Below are 26,206 nucleotides of genomic sequence, written 5' to 3'. Positions count from 1 at the left end.
GCAATAGACAATAGCTGATTCTATAATGAAAGCTGAGTATATTGCTGCCAGTGAAGCAGCCAAAAAGGCTATTTGGATACGGAAATTCATAATGGGACTTGGTGTGGTTCCATCGATCATAGATCCAGTTGATCTTTACTGTGATAATAATGGAGCCATCGCGCAGGCTAAAGAACCAATGTCCCATTCCCGGGCAAAGCATATACTTAGGAGATATCACCTCCTTCGAGAGATTAATGAAAGAGGAGATATACATATATGTAAAGTGCATACTGATAATAATGTTGCAGACCCACTGACTAAGGCTTTACCGCAACAAAAGCACGAAGGTCATACTAGTTCCATGGGTATTAGATACATGGGTGATTGGCTCTAGTGCAAGTGGGAGACTGTTAGTATTTGTGCCCTAGAGACAACACTATTATGTTTATATTATGAAACATTTGGATTATTAATTATGATTATATGGATTATTCTTTAGTAATTTATTATATCTTTATTTTCTGCGATAAGATGTTAGATTAATAAACGTCCTTGGAATATGATATGTAAATCTATATCTCTAAGTACATGACTTAGAAATGAGATTATGAGAATAATATTGATATTCCTAAAGGTCCCTAGTCAAGTATTATTATTAAGGGACGATAATAAATACATTGAGACTAGTGTGTTTGTTGGCTGATGATCACATCTCATTGATCATAGGTATGGTGATACTAAAGTTAAAACACAGGCACATGTATTAAATACATGGTGCTGGATTGACCCTTTGTGAGATACTACATGTTTATAGTGTCATAAGTTAATCTCACAGTGATAATGATGTGTTGGTCCTTTGACATGAAATCATTATATTTCTATACGAGAATTAATATACTTTGATACTATTAAAAGTTTTCCTTGACCAGGTAATAATAAAAGTAGACATTGGGTATATTATGAATCGTATGAGAAATATGAATGATCTAGATGGGATTTAGCCCTCCTTTATTAAAGGAGTGATATTATTGGTCTCTTGATTGAGTAAGACTATAAAATGCATGGCCGTGCTCAAATACTGATTTGTTTAATATTTTACTCACTGATCAAAGAAGGATTGAACGTTAACAGAGGATGACACAATGCATGCCTCGAGTTTGATCTATAATATAAGGAGAAAGGGATTATATTACATTGTGCATTATTCACGAAAGGTTTAATTGATCACCGATTTAATTATTATTACTTGGGTAACAATGATGTATTTCTAGATGCCGCTCATTGTTTATGATTTTAAATTAGATTTAAAATTATTGCCAACGTAATAATAACCTAAAGGGTTGCACAAAGAATGATTGGAGGATTATTTAATTTAAATTCAGATTTAAATTAAATGTAAGTAATTCGAATTATTTGTTATTAATTAAGTGTGACTTAATTAATTAAATAAATAGGAAATTCGAATTTAATATTAAATCCGAAATTAAGTTATTGGATGATTAAGTGAGACTTAATAATACAATAATTAAAATTTCGAATTTAATAATAATAATAACTCTAAAATTCAGTTTAGGGTTGGAGGCCCATTAGCTCTTGCCTATATAATATATTTTTCTAATAGAATTAGGGTTACACGTTTTATTTGATAAAACATAAACCCTAGCAGCTTGAATAGAGATAGAGAGAGCAAGAAAGCGGCCTCAAGAACGTGCTAGTACACACCCATCCTCCGGGCGATCATTCGTGTGGATACCTTCAAGGCGTAGATCATTCCAGCGACGGGCTACGTGGTGATCATTCAAGACCTCCATCTTTCCATTAACGTAAAGCTTCTTAAGGTAAACATACTGAACTATGAATTAGATATTGATTTTCGCATGGATCCTGCGGAGGGTTTCGATTTTTAAGATTTAAATTTACATTTTTTGTTGCGTTTATATGCTAAAAACCCTTCAGCATCGCCCTATGTCAATTTTTCGCAGTTCACGTATATCATAATAATAATACATATAACACATAGCATAGAAGCATACTCATCATGATTAAAGCATAATAAAATAACCTTATGTCCATGTCGTTCTAGCATGTTAAGAGTTAGTATCACATGACATAACAACACAAACACGGAACACATAGTATCAATAATCAAGATAAGTAAAAATTATGTAAACATAATAATATACATCCACTATTATGGCCCCGAAAAAAAAACTTCAAATTCATCCGTTGAAATTTTTTGAAAATCTTCAGGCGCCTGTTTGACTGCCTAAAGGAGCTTAGAATGGTATGAAAAAATGAGAGATGGTTCCCATATTAGCCTATAGGTCTCGTTCTGCCATTTCCGAAAAGGTATTACTAGCCCCAATCAGATATCGTATGCAAAATCTGTAGTCAGAACAGTGAAGCAACAAAGAAAATAACATGCAATAGCGGAAGAACTATGTTTCTCTCATCTTCGTTGATCAATCAATTACATATGACAAATACAACAAAAAAATCTATTCAATTACATCAGATCATAACCTAAATTGAATACAATTCAAATTACAAGATTACAATCAGAATAGAAATTGTTGCCCAGTAAAGATACAATTGTTTAAGGGGGTTGGATACAATTGTATAAATGTTTCGAACAAGTAATAAAATATAACAGCTTTTTATACATCTGATAAAAACTGTTACAAAATCCTCTCAAGAAATACTGATGTTCTTGAGAGCTGCTAGGTCGAATAATCCTCGAGTGTTGTACACTAAGTGATGACCTAAACTGTGTTTATATACTACACAGCTACAACATATTAATCTAAGATATGCATTATCAAAAACTAACTGAAACTGATACATATCTTAAACTAAACAGATAAAGTCCTATCTCTCAGACGTAACAGATATCTACTCCACATTATAAGGAACATAACAAATCCTCTAATACTGACTATCTTCAAATACTGATGTCATACAAATCCTGATGATATATCAAATCCTGACGGTACATCAGATCCTGATGACATCCGAACAGCCAGATCCTGAGCTTCTTCTGATCATTGAGAATTCAATATGTAACAATCTCCCCCAATTTATGCTTAATATAATGAAGCATAAATTCCATTCTCAATGATGCCAAAACCATTCTACAAAATGTACAAGGAGTAAAGCTTACTTCAGTATCTTCAGATAACTGACAGTTGTTCCAAGAAAGTTCTTTAATCTTTCTTCCTCCTTGTCTCGTAGGACTTTAACAAGCTTTTTATTCAACTCTCTCTTCTCTTCAGTGTCTTCTCCAAGCTGATAGATAGCTGATCTTAACTTAGAAATTGAACTTTTGCTTATCTCAAGATCACCAATCAACATGAAGCTTAAACTGACATCTTCATGATCAGGAATGAAGGATAACTGAGGACTGTTGAGAAAAACTCGTAGCACTGCAACTCCCTTTTTCATCTGCATTTCTTGACCAGTATAAGTTCTGTACTTAGGAACATAATCACCATTGTATTTATCATCTTTTGTCATGACTCTTCTTCTGATCATTTCAAGTATCATAGAAGACCAGTTTCTGGTGACTTTGTTCTCAACTCTAAGAAGATAGTGAATGTATTTCAATTCTGTCACAGTCTTCATTAAGAGTTGCTGTAATGTAAAGCTTTTTACTTTACCATCTCTGAAAAAGTACAGAATTTCTTCTCTGACATCATTATCATTTATCTTTCTATGAATAATCTTCACAGCTTCAACTTTCTCAAGATGTGAAGGAGAAATTCTTTCACCAAGATTTTCTATCAGAGTATTTGTATCAAGCAGATCAGATTCCAAGATCTCCATGCTGGAATGACCAATGCCTCCTCTGGTTCGAGATTTGATAAATTTCAGTTTTTCATTGTATACCACCCAAGAAGGCTTCTTGATGGACTTATCAATATCTTCATGTTCTGAGATAGAATCTCTTAACCCAGCTGACACAAATTCAACATGCTTGAACCCTTTAGAATAATTAAATACATGGATGTCTTTCCATCTTCTATTCTTCTTGCCGAGAGGAACATAGCTTGAAGACAAATCATCAGTCTTCCCTTCTGTTTTATGCCATAGCACCCTCTTTGATTTTAAAACTCTCTGCAAATATTCTTTGCATGCTTGATCAGCTTCCCTTCTATTAATCTTTTCTTTTTCATCAGCCTCTGAAATGTGAGGAGTGATTACCAGAGAAAGAGCTAACTCATTTAATGCTTTGATCACTTTTTCATCAGATTTAAAATCAGTTATCAAGTTCATAGCATCAGGATCTGCTTTTATCTTAGGATTTGTGTCTGTATCAGGAGTTTCCATGAATGATTGTGGTTTGACTAAGATTGGTGAAACTTCAGAAGTTGTCATGATGTGAATAACCTGTGCGAGAGAGTAAGTGTGAGATGTGTGCAGTGAAACTATGTGTATGATGAATTGTGTCACAAAATTTCTTCTGGTTTTATAGCTTCACTATTCTGAAATATGTTTAACACACTTGTATGAAAAAGGTAACCTAGCGAATTTGACTTCGAAGAGGAAACAATATCTGAGTAATTGATTTTAACGTTGGAGGAAATTGCGGAAGTAAATACAAAATACATACAGTTATATCAAGACACAACTGTAGAAATTTGTTTTTCTGATAATCCACCAATAATCATTAATTAGGTGGGACACTTAATTGTAACAATAAAGCTTACTCAGAGATTAATTAACACTAGTAATCTGAATTAGAACATGCTGACTTGTCGTCAGGATTTGAGACCTTTCTTCTGTCAGGATTTGACTAACTCAGGATATGTCGATTCAAATTCAACATTTGTTTGTCAAAGCATCACAAATTATTAGTAACCACAATTTTAATCAAAACAATCATCAAGAAATATAGTTCAAGTAGATGAAGTAAAGATTACCAGGCTTCAATGAGAACATTCACATGCACATAATACGAGAGAAACAAAGACTAAATCTTGCAATCAAAAGAAATTTCATTAATATATCAAAAGAGTATATTTTATGAAATTTATAGATTACATGCAAAAGATTACAAGATAATCCTAGTCTAAGATGGTGAACATCAACAGCCTTGGTCTAAGAAGCCTGACAAAGCTGATGGTGAAGAGATACAGATGGATGATGTTTACTTCTTCTTCCTACTTTCAACAAAGAGAACAACAAGACGAATGATTTTCTCATGCTGTTTAAGATTGTGGAGATGAAATTCTCTTTGGAAAAACAAAAAATCATTTTTGATGTTGTCTGGAAGTTGAATCCAGATGTCGTATGGAATGTTGTTGATGGGATAGGAAGTCTGGATTCCATTTCGAAAAATGGTCACAGTACTTATGCCATAGCAGTAAAACCAGCTGGGGTTTGCCATTGGTTGGGAGAAATGAAATGATGTATTTTTACTGAAGGATGAGTAGTCATTTAAATAACCAATAGAATATCAAGAGACTAAGAGACTGAAGAGTTAACTTAATGAATTAACCAAAAGATTTCTTTTTTAAGGCGCGTCTCCCTAGACCAATGTGTAATGATGATAGTGATAGATTTATTCGGACATGCACAATTAGCAAATAAATTCACTTAATTTATCATGCATATAAAATAGAATACATCAAATATTTCTGGCTTAATATCTAAAAATTACAGCATTTAGGACATATCAGGATTTGATAAAATAGATAAAATAAAAATTTACTTGTCCCAATTAACCATACCAAGTTCATTCACAAGATTTGTAAATGTTGCTTCAGGTAATGGCTTTGTGAAGATATCAGCCAGCTGCTGTTCAGTAGGAACAAAATGAAGCTCTATGGTTCCTTCCATGACATGCTCTCTTATGAAGTGATATCTGATACTGATGTGCTTTGTAAGAGAGTGTTGGACCGGATTTCCTGTCATAGAAATAGCACTTTGATTATCACAATAAATAGGAATTTTTGAGAATGATAATCCATAGTCCATGAGCTGATTTCTCATCCATAACAACTGAGCACAGCAACTCCCAGCTGCAATATATTCAGCCTCAACAGTTGAAGTAGAAATAGATTTCTGCTTCTTGCTGAATCATGAGACTAATCTGCCTCCCAAGGACTGACAGCTTCCTGATGTACTTTTTCTGTCTATTTTGCATCCATCCAAATCAGCATCTGAATAACCATATATTGCAAAATCAGCTTCTCTTGCATACCAAAGTCCAGGAGAAACAATACCCTTGAGGTATCTGAAAATTCTCTTTACTGCAATAAGATGTGGCTCCCTTGGATTTGCCTGAAATTTTGCAGACAAACCAGTGGCAAACATAAAATCTGGCCTGCTAGCAGTTAGATATAACAGAGATCCAATCATACCTCTGTAGGTTGTCACATCAACTGCTGTACCTTCATTTGGATCAAGTTTTGTAGCAGTTGCCATATGAGTACTTGCAGTTGCACTTTCTTGCATATTAAACCTCTTCAGCAGATTTCTTGTGTACTTGGACTGATTGATATAGATGTCATTATCAGTCTGTTTAATCTGGAAGCCTAGGAAGTAACTCATCTCTCCCATCATACTCATTTGATATCTTGATTGCATCAACTTTGAAAACTTATTACACAGTGTTTAATTAGTTGATCCAAAAATGATATCATCAACATAAATTTGAATTAAAAGCAAATTTTTACCTTTATTCAGATAAAATAGAGTTTTATGTATTGTACCTCTTTTGAATCCACTTTCAAGTAGAAACTGAGCAAGGGTTTTATACCATGCTCTAGGTGCTTGCTTCAGTCCATAGAGTGCTTTATCAAGTCTGTAAACATAATCAGGATGTTTAGGATCCACAAATCCTGGTGGTTGTTCAACATAGACTTCTTCTTCAAGTTCTCCATTGAGAAATGCACTCTTAACATCCATCTGGAAGACTTTGAACTTCTTGTGAGCAACATATGCCAAGAAGATTCTGATTGCTTCCAACCTAGCAACAGGAGCAAATGTCTCATCATAGTCAATACATTCCTGTTGAGAATATCCTTTTGCCACCAATCTTGCCTTGTTTCTGATGATTGTTCCATCAAAATCAGTCCTATTTCTAAAGACCCACTTTGTGCCCACAATTGACCTGTTCTTAGGTCTAGGCACCAGCTTCCACACTTCATTTCTTTCGAACTCATTCAATTCTTCTTGCATAGCCATGACCCAATCTGTATCCTTGAGTGCATCTTCTACTTTCTTTGGCTCTTCTTTTGAAAGTAGATTATGATATAAACATTCATTCTGAGTTGCACTTCTTATCTTTACACCATCATCAGGATTTCCAATGATCAGATCAGGAATATGATCCTTAGTCCATTTTCTGGAACTGGGAAGTATCCTTCTGGAACTAGATGCCCCCCCTGAATTGTATGCATCATCAAATCCATTTGAGGCTCCCCCTGAATCTGTTAGGTTATTTCCTGATGAATTATTGGGATTTGACTCATGTTCTTCTGATGTTGAATCAGCATTAGATTGTGAAGAACTTTGAGATGATTCTTCAGTATTAGTATCATCAGCTGACCTTTGCTGTTGCTCCCCCTCAACTTGTGCAGGCTCATTAGCACAATGATTATCTTCAGAATTTGAAGGAGTGTCAGGATTTGGATCATCAGGATTTGACAGTTCATTAGAGTTTGATCCAGATTCCAACAATGCTTTTTCATTTGCAAAGATTAAACTTTCATGAGTGTCTTCTTCAAAACCAGGAATCTTCTTATCATCAAAAGATACATTGATGGAGACTACTACAATATGTGTTCTTAGGCTGAACACTCTATAAGCTTTTGATGGTGAGTATCCAACAAAGATTCCTTCATCAGCCTTTGATTCAAACTTTCCAAGCTGATCAGTATGATTTCTCAAAACAAAGCACTTACATCCAAATACATGAAGATGTTTGAGACTGGGCTTCTTTTCTTTTAGCATTTGATAAGGAGTAACACCATGTCTATTTATCAGAGTGACATTCTGAGTATAACATGCCGTGTTTACAGCTTCAGCCCAGAAGTAAATGGGTAGTTTTGCTTCTTCTAGCAGAGTTCTGCCAGCTTCAATTAAGGTTCTGTTCTTCCTCTCAACAACACCATTTTGCTGAGGTGTACCAGGAGCTGAGAATTGTTGCTCTATGCCTTTGTACTTGCAGAATTCCTCCATCTTCGAATTCTTGAATTCAGTGCCATTATCACTTCTCAGAATTTTCACTTTGTAAGTAGATCCATTTTCAATTTGCCTTATGTGGTCCAGAAGAAATTCTGGAGTTTCATCCTTCCTGTGTAGAAAATAAACCCATGTATATCTAGTAAAATCATCAACAATTACAAGTGTGTACCTTTTCTTGTTGATGGACATTATGTTCACTGGTCCAAAAAGGTCCAGGTACAGCATGTGATATGGCTCAGAGATAGAGAATTCTGTTTTGCTTTTGAAAGATACTCTTCTTTGTTTAGACTTTTGGCAAGCATCACAACGACCATCACTTGAGTATAGCATGTTTGGTAATCCTCTTACAAGCTCATTCTTGGCAAGTTCATTGATTGAGTTGAAATTGAGATGTGCGAGCTTCTTATGCCAGTTCCAGCTCTCATCTACTGATGCCTTAGAGATAAGGCAAGTAGCTTTCTTTTCAAGACTTTCATGTAGCTTTGCTTCATAAATGTTACCATGTCTGTATCCTATCAAGATAATTTTCTTTGACATGTTATGAACAACTTCGCAGTGTGAGTCATAGAATACAACATGATAACCTCTATCAGCGATATGACTGATGCTCAGAAGATTATGCTTCAGTCCTTCCACCAGAGCTACATTCTCTATTGCTACCTTTCCAAATATCAAGTTGCCATATCCCAGAGTATGTCCTACATTTCCATCTCCATAAGATACATCTGGGCCAACCTTCTTCTCAAATTCTGACAGCATGGATTTATTTCCAGTCATGTGTCTTGAACATCCACTATCCAAGACAAGTGTATTCTTCTTGTTACCCTGCAATCAGAAGAATAATTTGTTAGGTCCCAATTCGTTTGTAGAAGGGGGGGTTGAATGCAAACAATACCAAATAATCGAATAAATGCGGAATAAAAAAATGTGAAACAAAATTCAAGTTAAATAAGAATATTATTAAACTTGAAGGGTGTTACAACAACTGTATCGATTACAAGGAATTAATCTCAAATTAATTATCACAAATCTAGAATAAATTCGACATGAACTTTTTCTATTTTTGCAATAATTAGAATCAAATGCTAAACGCAATTTGAGATTAAGTTCTAGGGATTTTGATCCGCTAGATTGTTACACAAGAACAAGATAAAGATTTCTAGTTGATTGGATTTAACTTTACAATCTAGAAATTGATCTTGAAGTTTGCAGAGAAGAATGTAATATTGTTCTGCTTCTTTTTCTTTTGTTCTCGGGTTCTGTATGTTGGATGATTGAGTTATATTTAGCTGCTGGTTGTCTGCTTCCTTTTTAATCAACAAAAGAGAATTGACCTGGCAAGACAATCCTGAGCTCAGCAAGACAATCGGTAGGACTATCCTTAGAACTAGCAAGACAATCAGAATGAACTAGCAAGACTTTCGGTATGACAATCAATTGTCATACCGATTGTCATAGTAGTTCAAGAAGATTGTTTTTGCTGAATTAATAAGTGATTTTACTCTAATAATAATTCTGGTAAGACAATCAACTGAATTAGCATGACTTTCGGTATGACTATTGATTGTCATACCGATTGTCATACTAATACAATCAGTTGTCTTTTTGGAATTAAAACAGATTTTAACCAATTAAAAATTCTGAAAATTCTAAATATTAATTCAGAATTAATTAATCAATTAATTTAATTAATCAATAAATTAATCTTTGCAGATATAATTTATTTTCTTAATTAAATTATATGACTTAATTAATTAATAGAGAATTAATACTAATCCTGAGCAACAACCAATCTTCTGAATATCTTCTGAAAATCATTGAAATTATGAATCAATTCCACCACTTCAATGTTGACACTCGATGTACTGTCTGGTTCATGAGTGACTAACTTCCGTGACGTTTCTTCATGTCTTGACTTTGACACTTTGATTTTCTTCAGATTAAATCCTTGTAATAAATGATACCCTGACGAGATCTCTGTCACTTGATTAAATCCACGATCTTGATTTATATCACCGAGGCATGATCAAATTCTTGAACTTCTTCCAGTGAATTAACTCCTCAAGTCTGTAGATGAACCTTGTTTCTGAATCCTTTGACAGATATTACTTTGCGAGATCTCTCTGACGGTCGATCCACTATTTACCTATTACATTCTTATTTGAGTTGAGTTGAATCCTCGAATGTACAAATAGGTCTCTGACATATGACTTACAATCTCCCCCTATTTGTTTGTTAGACAATAACACACAAATACCTAGAGGATAACTCAACTAACAAATAAGAAAAAAGATATAAAAAGAAATGCAAAGTAAATAGTAGAAAAGTTCTGGACTAGATTTAACATTTTCCAGATTCCAAGTAGATGTACCTCTAGACTGAACATATCTTCAACTAGTTCCATCTTCATTTGTACAACCACATTTCCTGTTGAGAAGCACATATCTCTCTTGCTTCTCCCCCTATGAGAATCAACTGATTAAAGAAGATCACCTTCGTTTACCACCTCTCCCGTACAATAGGATCCGCAGATAAAAACCAATGGTACTCCCCTTTTGAAAACAGCTTCTTCCCTTACTAGAAAATCACCTTGTGTTTACCACCTCTCCCGTACAATAGGATCCGTAGTTACAAACAACAATGGTGTGGTGTAGTGTACATATGATCTTTTTCTTCCTCCCTGCTATTTCTCCCCCTTAGTTGAGGAATCCTCCAAACTATTACTTAAGCTTTTATCTCCCCCTTAAAGAAGGAATGTATGCCGTCGTCTGAAGGAGTTCTCATATTTCACTTGGTTGGAAAAGAAATAACAAGAAGTTTCTCTTTCTTCCTCACTGTGAGTGTGTGATTCTGTTTAGTGTACCTCACATGTGTTTCACTCTTCTCTCCACTCGTGTTTACACTCATTCTCACAAGTGTATCACTCTTCTCTCATAGCTCCATAATCCAGTTGTACCTGCAAGGAAAATCACCTTAGCCATCCTTAAGGAGGTCACAGGTGGTGCAATGGGAGTTCGCAAATCCCCATCCTTGTTAAACTCGTCAGATGAATCTGAGTCATAATCTACAAGTTGCTAGCTTCCCTTTTAGGGTTCCAGATTTGAATTCTGGGAAGGTAAACAATGATCCAACGAATTTAGCATAAAGATCAAAGTTCCCTTCTAATGTCTGTGAAGACATTTCCTTGTGACTCATCAGGTAATATCTGAATCATTGTCAACAAGTTGCCGATCTGCACCTATGTCAGATCCACTATCCGCAGATACATCCAGGGGATTTAAGCCTGGGGAGGTAGACACTGACCACTGACATATGGCTTTTGGATCAGTATCCTCTCCTAACACCTGTAAAGGCAATTGGTCCACTAACGAACCTTGAACAATCGAATCTGACCTTAAAATGGTCGAAACTCTTGTTTCCGTCAACTCATCCTTTGTGTGTGTAACCTCTCCTTGTGCATCAAGAATTGATTATGTTTGAAGTGGTGACATTACATCGGATACCTTGGCCGACAGGCAAAATTCAATAGACGCACCCTGTTGAGAGAATGAATCTAGTAACTGTTTTTGTGCCTTTTCAACCATTACATCTTTTTGAGAAGATGTATGGGGGCTAGCAGTTGTCTCGGTTTAAATACTACTCATCTATGTATGAGACAGAGCCACTGGGTTGACTACAGAACCTTCCTTATGTGGTGCACTAGGCACTATCTCCCTCACGCTCATTCATACTATATTTAGTGGTAAAAGAGTGTTGGTTGGTTCTGTTTTTGTGTTTGTCTTTACAGTCTGGGATAGACGTTGTGGGTTTTCAACCTCATGACTGTCAATGAAAGAAAGTCATTGGAGACTGAACCTGTAACACAGAACATATGGTGATAGAGAGAAAATGATTTACAATAGTGATTTCAAAAGATTTTACACGAAATAAGAAATCACTAATGTAGAAAGAAGTTTGATTTTGTTTTTCAATATGAATGAGTTTTTGATAAAACATTGATCACTTAGGGTAAAGTCTAAGTAATTCTCATTCATGTCAAAAGCTTACAAATATCTGCAACATAATGTTAACAAGATATCATTGACCGATACTTGTCAAGTACTTTAGATACTAATTGTTATGTTGCATAATCAATATACCACTGCACATATAAAACAATATGATTGTGCCTAGTGATAAGATAGTTATTAATATAACGACTCTACTAATTCATATAAAATTGTAACTGCAGTTAGAGTGCCATACCATGTCCTTGACGATTGCTTGAGCAGTATACTAGTTCATACCAACCTGAAGTGAGATTGTGAAGAAGAGATTGCATAGTCCAATAGATCTGCAACTGCAAAGTTCATGAACTGTGGTGCACTGACTTCCTCTTTTGACTTACCAACCAGGAGTACACTTGTACACATCTTACTAGAGTACAATTCCAAGTGTAATGTGCAGCAGGTGCTTGATATGTCGTAATATTCTCAAGTCTCGTCACTGGTGCTATATGTTAGATACTGCTTCCTGATAATAACCTAGCACAATATACAAAATTACAATGATAACATTCCCAGCTTGCAAACAGCCATATCCCTCAGATAAACCTTTGCTGTTATCTCCAAAGGTAACCAGGGGGCCAGCTTTCTCAATCCACATTTGATAGCAGGGCTCTATCTCCGGTCATATGTCTTGATGATCCACTGTCAAGAATCCACACTACCGGTTACACCTGTTTAATGCCCTGCACTACAAATGGATTAGACCTTCTTCGGAACCCAAACTTGGTTGGGCCCGGCATACTTGTAGAACTGTCCTTTGTCAGGCAAAACAACATTTTTAATTTTAATTGTCTCAACTTTCTCAATGACTGAACATTTGACCTTGTAAACAGCCTTAACAAATTTCTGTTTAAGCTTAGGCACAAATGTCTCCTTTCTAGCCTTAGAAGGACTGGCAGTCTTAGACCTATCATGCTTCTTGTTATTCACATGCTGACGAGGAGTAGTCTTATCATTAGACACATGCTTACCATTAAAATAAGCATACATCATATTAAAAGCACAAGACATACAATTAGCAACACCACATGCTTTATGAGAGTGATTAACAGCAGGTAATTTATGCATGGTAGACATGGCATTATTGTTATCCAACTCATGTGTGTCTGAGTTAGTCTCAGTTGCTTTCACAACTTTGACTGGAACTTTCGACTCACTTGACTTGGAAACAATCTTCTCATAAGCATGATCCTCAGCACGTATTTCTTCTTGAATAACAGAAGAGGTCGCATCAAATGGTTCAGCAATTGATGCTTTATAGAGGGGTTCATCAACACCCTTAAGCACATGTGGTACTTCCCTCCCTTTAGCACAGACATGAGGAGGGGAGTTTATGCCTAATTCTCCAATAGCAGCATTGTAATCATATCCTATTCCAGATGTTTGATTAACAGCTTGCTTACTGTAGAACTCTTTAGCCTTCGAACAAGAATTGAAGTAGGCTCTAACCTTAGTCTCAAGACCGGTGATCTTGTCTTTGAGAATAGTTTCGAGTTTTCTATAACAGTCAACTCTATTCTCTAGAAAAGATACCTGTTCTTTTAATTTGTCTTGATTAATATGCACAAGTCTTAATTCATTGACCTCTTTCTCAAGGTCTGTGATCTTTAAACTTAACAGTTCATTATCATGACGTGCACAATCTAAGTTACCTCTTAGATGATAAACCATTTCAGCATCAGAAAGTTTTACCTCTATTCTTGACGATGAAGCTTTTCCATCAATAGCCATAAGAGCAAGATTTCCTTCATCTTCATCTTCACTGTCAGTATCATCCCAGCTTCTTCCCTTTGCCAGATAAGCCCTTTCAGAGTTCTTTCTTACTTGCTTTGGCTTCCTACATTCTGTGGCAAAGTGTCCCAACTCATTGCAGTTATAGCATCTAATGGTGCTTCGATCAACCATCCCTGTTTTGTACCCACCACTGCTGGTGTTAGAGGATGAAGATCCACCTTTCTGGAATTTGTTGTAGTTGGACTTGTACTTAAGCTTGGGATTCCTCCTGAATCTGACATGGGAGAATCTCTTGACAATTTGGGCCATTGATTCATCTTCCAATTGCTCCAGCTCTTCCAAGGAATAAAAATCATCACTTGATTGATTTGTAGTAGGAGGATCATATTCTGCTACTAACTCATTTTCCTCACCCTTGGAAAACTGTACCATTCTTTCTAACTGTTGAGATTGTTGTTGTTGTTGACCTTCAGCTACAAGTGCAGTAGATATGCTGACCATTCTATCCTTCCCGTAGACTTCCTTCTGTTGAATCTGCTCCAACTCATAGGTTTTTAACACTCCATAGAGCCTGTCCAAAGAAATCTCACTCAGATCTCTAGCTTCTCTAATGGCAGTGATTCTATGTTCAAGATGAGCTGGCAGTGTTAAAAGGAACTTTTTGTTGACCTCCCTGATTGAATAATACTTTCCATTGATGTTCAGGTTATTGATCAACGCATTGTACCTCTCAAACACTTCAGTAATTCCTTCTCCTGGATTTGATTTGAAATGTTCATATTCAGAGGTTAGGATTTCCAACTTGTTCTCCCTAACTTCCTCTGTGCCTTCATTAATCACCTCAATAGTTTCCCACATGTGTTTGGAATTTTTACAGTTCATCACATGTCTGTTCATCAAGGGATCAAGGGAATCAATTAATATTAATTGAAGGCTGGCATCTAAGGAGGCTTCTTCCTTCTCAGCAGGAGTAAAATCTTCAGGCTCTTTTGGATAGGTTCTAGCTTCAGTAGTCACCACACCATCTATTATTACCTCCGGTTCAATAACCATCGGAGTTTTTATACCCTTCTTTAACAAGTTTGAATATTTGGGATTTGCAACTTGTAAGAATAATAGCATCTTCTTCTTCCACATGATATAATTCTCTTTATCAAATTGTGGAATTTTAACGGTTCCAACTTTATGTGAAGTCATTATGAATTTTTGAATAAATAAAAATTCAAGGAGTTGAAAAATCACAAAAGTCTAGGATCTTGATTTGTTCGTTAATCAGAAGGCTCTGATACCAATTGTTAGGTCCCAATTCGTTTGTAGAAGGGGGGTTGAATGCAAACAATACCAAATAATCGAATAAATGCGGAATAAAAAAATGTGAAACAAAATTCAAGTTAAATAAGAATATTATTAAACTTGAAGGGTGTTACAACAACTGTATCGATTACAAGGAATTAATCTCAAATTAATTATCACAAATCTAGAATAAATTCGACATGAACTTTTTCTATTTTTGAAATAATTAGAATCAAATGCTAAACGCAATTTGAGATTAAGTTCTAGAGATTTTGATCCGCTAGATTGTTACACAAGAACAAGATAAAGATTTCTAGTTGATTGGATTTAACTTTACAATCTAGAAATTGATCTTGAAGTTTGCAGAGAAGAATGTAATATTGTTCTGCTTCTTTTTCTTTTGTTCTCGGGTTCTGTATGTTGGATGATTGAGTTATATTTAGCTGCTTCTTGTCTGCTTCCTTTTTAATCAACAAAAGAGAATTGACCTGGCAAGACAATCCTGAGCTCAGCAAGACAATCGGTAGGACTATCCTTAGAACTAGCAAGACAATCAGAATGAACTAGCAAGACTTTCGGTATGACAATCAATTGTCATACCGATTGTCATAGTAGTTCAAGAAGATTGTTTTTGCTGAATTAATAAGTGATTTTACTCTAATAATAATTCTGGTAAGACAATCAACTGAATTAGTATGACTTTCGGTATGACTATTGATTGTCATACCGATTGTCATACTAATACAATCAGTTGTCTTTTTGGAATTAAAACAGATTTTAACCAATTAAAAATTCTGAAAATTCTAAATATTAATTCAGAATTAATTAATCAATTAATTTAATTAATCAATAAATTAATCTTTGCAGATATAATTTATTTTCTTAATTAAATTATATGACTTAATTAATTAATAGAGAATTAATACTAATCCTGAGCAGCAACCAATCTTCTGAATATCTTCTGAAAATCATTGAAATTATGAATCAATTCCACCACTTCAATGTTGACACTCGATGTACTGTCTGGTTCATGAGTGACTAACTTCCGTGACGTTTCTTCATGTCTTGACTTTGACACTTTGATTTTCTTCAGATTAAATCCTTGTAATAAATGATACCCTGACGAGATCTCTGTCACTTGATTAAATCCACGATCTTGATTTATATCACTGAGGCATGATCAAATTCTTGAACTTCTTCCAGTGAATTAACTCCTCAAGTCTGTAGATGAACCTTGTTTCTGAATCCTTTGACAGATATTACTTTGCGAGATCTCTCTGACGGTCGATCCACTATTTACCTATTACATTCTTATTTGAGTTGAGTTGAATCCTCGAATGTACAAATAGGTCTCTGACATATGACTTACATAATTAATTAGAAGGATTTTTAAGGACCCACACTTGTTGGGTCCTCTTTTTGGACAACTTAAGCCTTTGTATGTCAGGAGTACTTTTGATAGTCTTTCCTTTGTCAGGATTTGTCTTGTCAGAAGCAAGTTTAGTAAAATCAACAGAACTAATCACACAAGCAACTTTATTAAACTTAGGCAAAAGGTTCAGAGTAATTATGATACAACTTGTGATAAGAACTACAAGTATAAATCGAATGCCAACTGTAATATCCCATATTTTCAAATATTATTATTATAATTATTTGGAATTATTTATGTGATTTTATGTGAATTTTAGTGAATTATCTGGTAATTGGAGTTGATGTTTTGGATGTTTATATATGATATTCTTTGCGTATTCTAATTTTTATATGTCCAGAATAAAATATAGATAATTGTGATATTTTTCTGGTAATTTTTGGACTGTTAGATGATTTTATAATGATTTATGGATTTATTAATTATTTTCTAAGTAATTACAAAATTATTTTATGAAGCCGGGAATCGTCCAACTTCAACCGTTTTTGCGTTTTTACAACCCGAAACTCTTCCGAAAACACCTTCCTAACCCAATCTCTAATTCCGGACATTTTTCACGTTTTAACATTTTCGATCCGGATTACGGTTTGACACGTACGAGCCCCAGCGTACAATTTTTGATACGATGAACGTTTTGATAGATCAATAAAACCCGTATTCTCGGGAGACGAGATATTTTTACATTATTTTCTTATATGGTGTTTTATAAAAAGATTGATTTTGATAATTTTCCAAATCTGATATTAAATTGTATCGTTATATAGTCACTTAGCGGCTAAGTAATCTATTTTCGGATCCGATATGATCCGGTATGATCCAATAGGATACTTGTTACGTGTTTAAGATGTATTTATATGAATCTATCCGTAATTGGGATACGTGTTTATATGTGTTACTCATTTTATCTCGTTTTATGTGTGTTGAATGCATTTTATGTGTATTCGGGGAATTCTGTTAATTTAGGAATCATTTTTGTTTTTAAAAAATAAACAGACCGGGACCCCACCGGAACGTTAAAGTCCACAACATTTGTGTTTTTATTTTTATAAAATCATTCGTATTTCAAATACCCAGTATTTCTGCATTTTTGAATTATTCGTAATTTTTGGAGAATTTTGATACAAATTTTATATTGTATCGCTTTTAAAATTATTCCCCGTAATTATTATATTGGGGCCTAATTATTTTAATTATGGGAATAAAAACGCCCTTAATTTTAATTTAGAATATTAGTTTTTGTAAAAATATAAATAGCTGATCATATTTATTTTTATTCATTTTATTTTATGAAAATTCAGAAAATAAGAACTCAAGAACATAGCTCTTGGGGGTGAGATTTCATTAATTGAGGGAAATCGAATGATTCCAGGAGCCTCAGTGATCTGTTTTTGATGTATGAATAACCAACTCAAAGTTCTAATCGAGCCCTTCCTGTTGATACCAACATATTAAATTTAAAGGTTGATTATTGCACAAATTTGATTTTTGACTATTGTTCTTGAATTTGGGTTTCTGAGTTGTGCTGGTTTTCGATTGTTATTGATGTTATAATCAGTTTTAACACGATGTTTACTGTCGATTAGAGTATAAATTCGAATTGATTGGTTACTGAATTTAATTAGTCGAGTTCATCGTTTTCGTTGATCGTTTATGTTAATTTTCTGATTTGTTCATGTTGCTCTGGTTCGATTTGATTATGTAGATAGATTACAATAGTTCCTAGCTTCAATTTAAGTCATAAATCGTTGTATTTGGTTTAGTAATGATTGAAATCAGTTTTTAGCCGGAGTTCTTGTTTGAACTCGTCGGATTTCACCGGGAACTCGACAAGAATCATCGAGTTGTTGCTGTTGAGGTGCTTTTCTGGACTTCTGAGATCGTAAGGATTGTATTGGAAACAAAAACCATAGTTAACAGTTGGATTTTGGCCCATGAATGGTTTTCGCCGGAAACGAAACTTCGCCGGCCGGTTTCTGGGTTTCCCAGATTTCGACGGCCGTTCTTCGTTTACCATCGAAGTTCAAACCCTAACTCCGCCCTTCGATCTGTCTGTTTAGTTCCAAAACCCTGAAAACCTGTTTATGCAATTTCTGTTTTATAATTTATTCAGAAATTCATTTTTTTTAAATTTCAAAATTTATTCTTTTATTTCCCAAAATTAATTTAGTTAATTATTTTAATTAACTAAATTATTTTAAATTCCAAAATTGTTTTCTTTTATTATTTTTTAAAATCCAATTTTTTTTATTATTTATTTAAATTGATTAATTATTTTGATAATTAATCAATTTATTTATATAATTTGTATTAATTTGGTTTTTAATTCCAAAAATTATGGAAAATCCTTTTTAATTCTGATTTTCCTAGATAATGATTTAAAAATTATTTTGAGGTTTCAAAATTTATATTTTGGTATTTAAAAATCAATTAATATTATTATTAGTTGATTTATTCTTCTTTTATTCGTAATAAATAAACCGTTCGTCCGTTTAATATGAAACGAACGCGTACAGACTCAGAAAAATATCCCGCTTTCATTAAAAATACTTTCGAGACCCAAATCCTTTTATTTCGAAAGGTTTCTTATTTTACGAATCATTCTGAGTCGATTTTTAGGCGATAAATCATATTTTTGACCCGATTTCAGTTTTAAGCATACCGAGTCGAACCTTTTCACGGAATGAGTCATATGTGATATAAATTATGTGATATGTAGATTATGTGCTTACGTGTTATATGAATATGTGCATACGTGAGTCAAGAGTCTTGTATTTGACTGTTTTCTTTATGTGTGGGCTATCGTATGGGTAGACGATAGGATTTTGATGCGCAGTTCGTCGAGTAATTGTCGTTTGGATAATTAAAGTTATATCTTTTAATTATAGATACGGATCATTCGAGTTGATCAGGACCAAATATAATGGATGAAGACTAAAGTTGAATAGTATGGAATATTGGGTTGCAGCACTGCATGAGCAACATGCCAAAGGATTAGTTGAATAAAGATGAAGATGTTTTGAGATAGAGTGTCAGAATAGATGCGTCTTTGCGAGTGTGACTAACTGCTATAATCCCAAAGGCAAGTATCCCTATCATCACTTATCGTTCAAGTGATATTTATTATAAATCTTAGCATGCAAGTATTGTTTTCCCTATTCTCAGTTCGGAATAGATAAATGTTTTATATATCGCTGAATTAAATAATTCTGTTTATGCAAGTACCCTCTGCTATTCTATGTTCAGAATAGTCAAGTGATTTTACTTATCCAATTATCGGATTTATAAATGTTTTGGATTTTGAGAAAGATGATTTTGTTACGAGTATTTCTGCCCAAGTGAATGGGGGAATAAAAAAATTATTTAGGATGTCGAAGGATTTAGCTCCTTTTTCAATAAAAAGGTTTTTAAGATTAGAATGGTTACCGGTTACTGGTTACATCGTAGGTGATCAAGATATCGGTCCACCTGTAATATCTTTTAATGCTAGTTATGCCTTTTCTGGCGCCCTATAGGTACCGTATGTCTTCGGGATACGGGTAGTACCATATTTATGGTATGGCTGCGGGATACCGGTGTTGTTTCGCGACTGATCATCGGGAACAACATGAAATGTTATTAGTTCCAATTTAAATTGATATCTAAATTTCTTTATTGTTTTGATATTCATAGAATAAATGATTTATCAACTGTAAATGTTTTGGATTATCGGTGAAATGCGGTTTTGATTCAAATTCTGATTTATGCTGATACTTACTTTGTTGTTAAATATCAAATGTGATATTAGTATAGATGATTGATGTTGACTTCAGTATGGAATGTTCTGAACATCAAAGTTCGTATTGATATCTAATTTGATATGACAACAAAATACGTATTAATATCAAGAGTTCGGTTTGGAATAAAGTTTATGATTCAATCCATAATCACTGCTTCTTATTATTGTGGTTTACGATATTTCCATAAACACTGTTTTACGAGTTTCATTCTCGTCAAGTTTCAAAGTATTGCTGAAGCCTTTCGCTTGAAAATATCAAAAAAAGTTTTATGATTCAGCAATTACGATTTTAAATGTTCTGCTCTAATGCAGATGTCGGTTTTATATCAAAATGACCATATATTTACTATAATGATCTTGCTGAGCATTTCTTTCGCTCATGCCTTCCTGTTTTCAAATTTAACCTCCAGTGAGGATTAGCTTGCGCTGTTTAGCTGCGTAATTCAAGAAAGCAAAGAAGAAGCTTTTGGAAGGTGGTTGGTCCAGGGTTTGGGAACTAGTGTAAGTTTTATTGTGTAAAGTTGTTTATATTATATTATATTATATTATAGTTGTATATTTTATTTGGGCCTAGTATACTTCATTTTGAAATTATACTAGTGGGTTTAGTTTTGAGTTGGAATTTATTAAAAAGAAGGTGGAATTTGGGTATCTTGTTTCTAGAACTGTAACCTTAAAAGATCTTGGATTAGTTTGGGGTCATAGATGATAAATATCTTCCGCTGGCAGTTATTTATTGATTAAACAGGTTAATTTGGATTGAGGTTTCATAGTGACGACCAAATCCTCTGACCCCGGATTTGGGGGCGTTGCACCAACTACTACCACAATGAAAATAAGGATTTTGTGGTTTATAAAATACTGATCTACCCCAAACATCAGACTCAGGAATAGCAGTTTTCCTTTTCTTATTCCTCCTGCAATCAATAAAAAGATGATTAGTATTTCCACTGTTAAAACAAGTTTTCCTAGGAGCATTGGGAACAACCTTGTAATTTGAATCCTTATAGATACCTTGCTTACCATTCCTGTTTCTTTTAGGACTCTTTGCTTGAGGTTTGCTAGTAACCTCAAATATTTTCTTTTTCAATTGTCTTCCTGACAACAGTCCTATGTTCTTTTCTTTCTTAACAGACCTATGCTTTTCTTTCTTTGAGTTTTATCATTTACCAGTTTCTCTTGTGATACTGATGTTGAACCCTTTTCAAAAGTAGATTTGGGTTCATCAGCTTCTGATGAAATAACTTAACAAGAGTTTTATGAGAAATTTTATTTTCATTATCAACATCCTTAATTCCATCTTTATAGCCTAGGCATTCTTTCCAGTTTTTCTTTGAGATCATCTCATGAACCTTTTTGCCTGAATCAGTCCAGGCTTTAAGGATTTTTCTTTCATTATCTAGATCCTTTTCTAGCATACTGTATCTAGCCTCAAGAATCTTAACTGTATGTTTAGCTCTCTCACATTCTTTCTTCAAATCTATCTGATGAATTAAGTCAGACTCTAACTGATCATTCCTAAATTTCAAGGTCTTAATTTCAGTTATAAGTCTATCATTTTTTAAAGTCTTATTCTTAAAACTACCATGCAAAGATTTAAGAATAGATTTCAATTCAGATATATTTTCAGTATCAAAAGAGAAGAAAGGAGTTTGTACCTTAGGCTCAGAAGCAGCAGGATCATCAAGACGGGCCATTAGTGCATAGCATGTGTTTTCACCTTCAGAGTCAGAGGAGTCCATCCAATTCTTGCTTGAAGTGATCAGGAGGACAACTTCTTTCTCCTTTGCCTTGCTCAATCTTCCTTTTCTGATTGAAAGTAGCAAGCCCCATTCCAGTAGTTTTATGCAGTCTGGTCTGTCCATCTCCCAGCATCCAGAAATCATGTCCCACTTGAGTTATCTTAGCCCCAGGCCATGCTATTCAATAATTTTTTAAACTTGTCCAGCCTTATAAGCACCAAAAAGTGCTATCAATCTTTCGATTGTAAGGTGACTAGATTGAGTGGGTTAGAGGTTAATTTCTATTTCATCTTTCGTTTCCTTTTCATTTGTTTCGAGAAATATATCGATCAATTCCAATTCTTTCTTTTTCTCTTGATTCTTTTCCGATCGAGAAGTATAGATCCTGTTCATGGCTTCGGGTGACCAAATATGAACTGGTACCATAGGCACTTTGACGGCGAAAGAGGCGAAAGAAGCAATCCATAGAAAGATTTGGCGCCGCTCGTCCCTTCGGGTTCTCCGTACTCTCTCTTCTGGAGGTCTTTTCGGATGATCAGCCACACTGGGACTGAGACACGGCCCGGACTCCCACGCTCGCAACTTACACGGCCAAGTTCCAACTCTATGTTGATAGGACAATTAGATATTGCCTCATCGCCTGAAGAAGCCTGCGGTACGGGGTTTTCTAATTGTTTGTGTTCGTACATTTTTTCATTATTGCTGAAATACACAGAACATATGGTTGTTCACGCCTCCACTATACTAGTTATGGAGGGGATTCTCTCCAGCTTGGTAGTTTCCACCGCCTGTCCAGGGTTGAGCCCTGGGATTTGACGGCAGCTAGCATGTTAAGGTCTATAGATGATTACAGTGGATGCTTTCTTTTTGTAAGAATAAATCCCGGCGAAGTACGTGCAAAAGGGCAATTTCCCAGACAATCTGATAAATGACTCCATCCATTTCTATAGAGTAAGGGGGCAGCTCAGAAGTAGTATTGGACGAAGAAGTGCTATTCCCTAAAAGTAAAAGGGGTCTTGGCAATCTGCCCAATAGAGTCTAAAAGATATTTCAAATCGAAGCAATTGGATGTCCCGTGCATCCAGTAGGAATTGAACCTATGAATTCGCCAATTATGAGTTGGGCGCTTTAACCATTCAGCCATGGATGCTTAGCGGGGATCCTCGTACATGGTGAATAACCAAATTCCAATTGAAACGAGAAAGATTGAATTTTATTAATTCCACTTCTAAGACTTTGAAACAACTAGAAAATTATAAAAACGAAACTATTCATTTTGAACCCTGAAAGTAGACGACAAGTTTGAAATCTTAATGCAGCCGCGCGGTCAAAAATTAATACAGAAATCGGGAAATTTTCAAATGAACAATTTCAACGAAATCTTTCAATTTTTGAAAATTTCCCGAAAAACTAATCACGGCGGTTGAGGCGCCGTTCAGAGGTCAGAACCAACCATCAACTATAACCCCAAAAGAACCAGATTCCGTAAACCGGATTGTCTGGGAAGTTGCCCTTTTGAAGGATATTACCATGATTAATTGTCAACATCAGTTACACCACTGTATAGTTGTGATGATTCGACATCGAGGTGCCAAACGACATGAAGGGTATATTTAGATACTAGATGAATCGATGAGTTATCAGAAAAGATCAGATCGGCGCGGCTCTCCTAATAATATCGTTACGGATCATGGGTGAAACCGCCGGTACGGATCTTATTTGTCGCCCTTCTTTCTTTCCTCGCGAGCACTCGCAATACTGGGTAATTTCCCTGATAGACTGTTCGAGCGCAGTGGTATTGGTTCCAATTTAACAAAGGTAACCTGCTTGGATCACGTCTAGACAAATAGAAGCAGGTCGACGAGCAATGCGGTGATTATTAACATGCTTTTCCAGCCCATATCTTCCCACCTCCGGTCACATGAGCTTTCGATTCTTAATTGGACGTGCACTTATTTGTGTCACTCTGAGGAGCCAACCCTAGTACGAGAGGACTGGGTTGGGCCAACTGGTGCATTTACAGTTATTGCTTCAGTGAACCTTACTGCCCAACCTGAGAGAGAACAGCTAATGCGTTCCACTTATTGATTATTGAGCAGGGTTCTATGGTCGGTCCGCGACCGGTTCCCTTCGCTTAGTATCACAGATGTGAGAAAAAACCCCTATTGGAGCTTCCCTCATTCCTTTTATCGAGCACTACATTGCTTTATAGTCAAGAAAGATAGGAAAAATCGAACCGTTTCGTTCGCCACGCACCGGGCCCATTCACTTGCTTATCGTAGAGGCCCTTTTTGCGATCAAGGATGAACCAAATTCGATGCATAAGGGACTCTAGGAAATTGGTTCTTCAGCCAAGATTACTTAGTGGATTCGGGGAAAGAGACTCGACTGGAAGGAGAGGAGAGGAGAGGAAAGGTGTTTCTCTTGGAGTTGTGCTTATGGCGACGGGACTAATTTGGAAACTTTTGGCACCAGGCTCCACATTCATCGCAAGATTCGTAGTCGCGAGTGGGAAGAAAACCAAAACAACAGATGATGTCTGCTGGTTGGTAGTGAGAGGACGATACACCGGTGTAAAATATTGAGTAGTAGATGTTAGTATAGCAGGCCGCCCCGGCCGCCGCAGGCCAGTGGAATCTTTATGCTCAAAACCCCGACTCAAGTAGTCATTTATTTGGTACCTCCCAAGGAGCAGGAACTGCCATTCTAACCCTTCTCGGGGGATTTCATCCACAAACGGTAGCGGCGAGCGAAATGGGAGCAGCCTAAACCGTGAAAACGGGGTTGTGGGAGAGCAATACAAGCGTCGTGCTGCTAGGCGAAACGGTGGAGGAGCATACGTCTGCCGTGGGAACAGGAAGCACAGAAATGGACTGAAGTCTTTCCCGTTGGAAGGCTGGGGGGCGAAGCTACTTCTAATGATCGGGAAATAATAAATACAAAATACAAATTCTGGGGGTCCCAAGTCCTGCATCCATCAAGAAAATGTCACTCCCACTTTTTGGTGCAATGATAACCCGACTTCCCTATAATATACTTACAGCTTTCCCTCTTTATTTTACTATTTCCATCAGATCCTACATAATCAACAGGAGAGAGCCAAATGTGCCATGGTGGTAGATGCCTCCCAGCCAGGGGGCCCTAGGAGTAGCACAAAAAGAAGGATTACCGTTATGGACCCAATGATAAACCACTAAAACCTTACTCGTTGGGGCTCCGCGCACTGGGAAAACGCTCTAGCGGCGGGAACCGTTCGGGAGGAAAGGGGGGATCTTGCAAAATATCATAAAATAGATCAATTGCAAGAAGTGTGTTGCTAAACTCTACTCCGATAACCAGCATGCGATGAGCAAACCGGTAGGAGGTACTAGCTCCCCAGGAATTTCAATTGCGCTCATATTCATCACTGTAGGAATTGGGTTCAAGCTTTCCCCAGCCCCTTCTCATCAATGGACTCCTGGAATCAAACGGGTTATTTTCTCCCCAACCACGGATCCCATACTACCCCCCATAAACTGAAAATCCATAACCCCAAGTGCTATGGGAATGAAAAATTGATAAGCTTAACATAAAAGCAGAAAAAGAAATAATAATAACTTGGTCCTTTTTTAGGCTTGCGTTAGTTGTCTACTATAAGATAGAGCTAGTTTTGGATAAGCCTGAAGGTCCTACTAAGCGGTCTAACTCGACTCCCCCCTTTCCATCCTGGTTTTTACTCGATGCTTCTTTTATTTAGCGTGCTAGCCGCTGCTTCATTTTATATAGTGAAAACGTTCTCTCTTACTTACGATATTATTCAGTGAAAGTTATTTTGGCCGATTGATCTTCCAATATGCTAGTTTCAATGAACAAAGGAACTTAAACCGGTACCAGGAGGGTTTCTGTTGCCTCCTCCCATTTCTTCCGGCCTATGGGGAAGGAGCCCTGGTGGGGGCGGCTCCTCCGTTGTGGGTAAACGGGAAACCCGACTCTACGCATACCCAGACGGAAACTAAGCTCCCACTCACAGAAG

Source organism: Apium graveolens, chromosome 3, assembly GCF_009905375.1.
Source record: "Apium graveolens cultivar Ventura chromosome 3, ASM990537v1, whole genome shotgun sequence".
NCBI lineage: Eukaryota > Viridiplantae > Streptophyta > Magnoliopsida > Apiales > Apiaceae > Apium > Apium graveolens.
This window is presented reverse-complemented; position numbering follows the sequence as displayed.